The following is a 1965-nucleotide window of genomic DNA, read 5'->3' on the forward strand; positions in this document are numbered from 1 at the left end:
AGGGAAAGAAGAGAGGATAATGGAAATAGAAGGTGATCTCCAGATAGGGAAGGGAAACATAAAGAGGATATAAAGAGAAAAAGGAAAAAGGCCCTCACTCTTCTCTTCCCTCTCCTTTTATCCATAAGGGATAAAGTTAACAAAATAATTGAAGTTGTGCATCATGTACTATATCTCGTCTTTCTCCAATGCCTTGATGGAAGATTGTGATGTGGATGTCAGGTATTCTCAGTATGGTGGCCATCCATAATACTTGGGTGAAAGGAATGAGTTTCGAACGTTGGGCGATGTATTTAATAATGGATTGACTGGTGCTCTTATTAGTTATGATTACTTATTTATAGTCATGATGGCTTCACTGATGGTTTCTTTGAAGGGGGGATTTCTTAAAGGTTCCTTGAGTTACGAAATATAGGGAAAGAAGAGAGGGAAATGAATATAGAAAGTGATATCCAGAGAGGGAAGAGAAACATAAGGAGGATATAGAGAGAAAAAGGTTGATGCCCCTCACTCTTCGCGTCCATCTCCTTTTATCCACAAGGGATAAAATTAATAAATAATTGAAGTTGTGCATTATGCATTATATGTTGTTTTTTCCAATGTCTTGATGGAAGTCTGTGATGTGTATGTCAGGTAATATCGATATGGTGATCATCCCTCATACATGGGTGAAAAGAATGTCTCAAGTTTTGGGCAATGTCTTTAATAATGGATTGACAGATACTCTTGTTAGTCATGATGACTTCTTTGTAGACATGATGTTTTCTCTGATAGCTGCCCTTATATAGGTGGGTTGCGTTTCAGATTGACAGACGAGCTCGATTCAACCACTTTGATAGGTGAGTTCGATTCAACAACTCTGGCTTGTGGACTTGATTTAGTCGCTTTGGCTAATGGGCTTGATCCAGCCACTTCCGCAGGTGAGTTTGACAAAAACTTTGGTAGGTGGGCTTGACTCAGAAGGAGAAATTTAGCAAAAATTTTGTGTACTCGTATTTGTGGATACAATTCCCAACTAATAATGCTATATACATAGAATAACTATCGTTGGAAAAGCTATTGTTGCAATGCTATCTAATTTTGCAACTAAAAAAAGTTGATGGGGGCCCGAGCAATGACTTGTGGAAATCACCTTACCTTATTGTTGCGGAGCCATGAAATTGTTGAAGAAAAGACTTGATATCTAGATGTTGCAGACAACTAAACATGTTTAAAACACAAAAAACAACTGTAAGAATAACTGCGATTCAAAGAAAAAGATATCAAAATTATATGAAATTGGCTTAAACGACCTGGCTGGCGAGATTCATTTACGGGCTTACACCAACGGCTACATAGACAAAAAAGAATTATTAAAATAGAGAATGATGCATCAGATTCATCTCAATGCTTCTTTAAAGTTCACCTATTAAATTTTTTTTCATAAAAATTTTCTTCGTAGAAGTATGTGCTTAAATAAGGATGGAACTCACTCTTAAGTTTTTCACTGGGGGCGGTTGAGGATGGCGCAATACATTAAAATTTTGTACATGCACAAATAGGAGTGTAAAAGAGCAAAAGATGAACAAGCTGAGCTCGGTTCATTTGAAAATATTTGTGCTCAATATCAGTTCGTGTTAGAAATTGTTCATTACATATATGTTCGTGATTGTGTCGATTTGTTTGAATTAGGCTCCAATAGTTCAAACGGCTTGAATTGAGCTCAATGTTTAAACTTGTAAATGTGTCAAATTTGAGTGAGCTTAAAGCTTATTTGAGCCCGGCTCATTAAATTATTTTATTTTATTTTACTTATATTCTACTCAAATGGAGAAACATGACTTTGAGAAGAACACATTCATATTCTAATTTTTATTTGTGATACGCCACCAACAAATCATCATAATCCAACACGAATCTCGATGCAATATTTTGAGCACGAACATTCAAACTTCGATTGCGAGTCATCCGGAACTCCGATTTCAG

The sequence above is a fragment of the Phalaenopsis equestris genome, unplaced genomic scaffold, assembly GCF_001263595.1.
Source record: "Phalaenopsis equestris unplaced genomic scaffold, ASM126359v1 Scaffold000002, whole genome shotgun sequence".
NCBI lineage: Eukaryota > Viridiplantae > Streptophyta > Magnoliopsida > Asparagales > Orchidaceae > Phalaenopsis > Phalaenopsis equestris.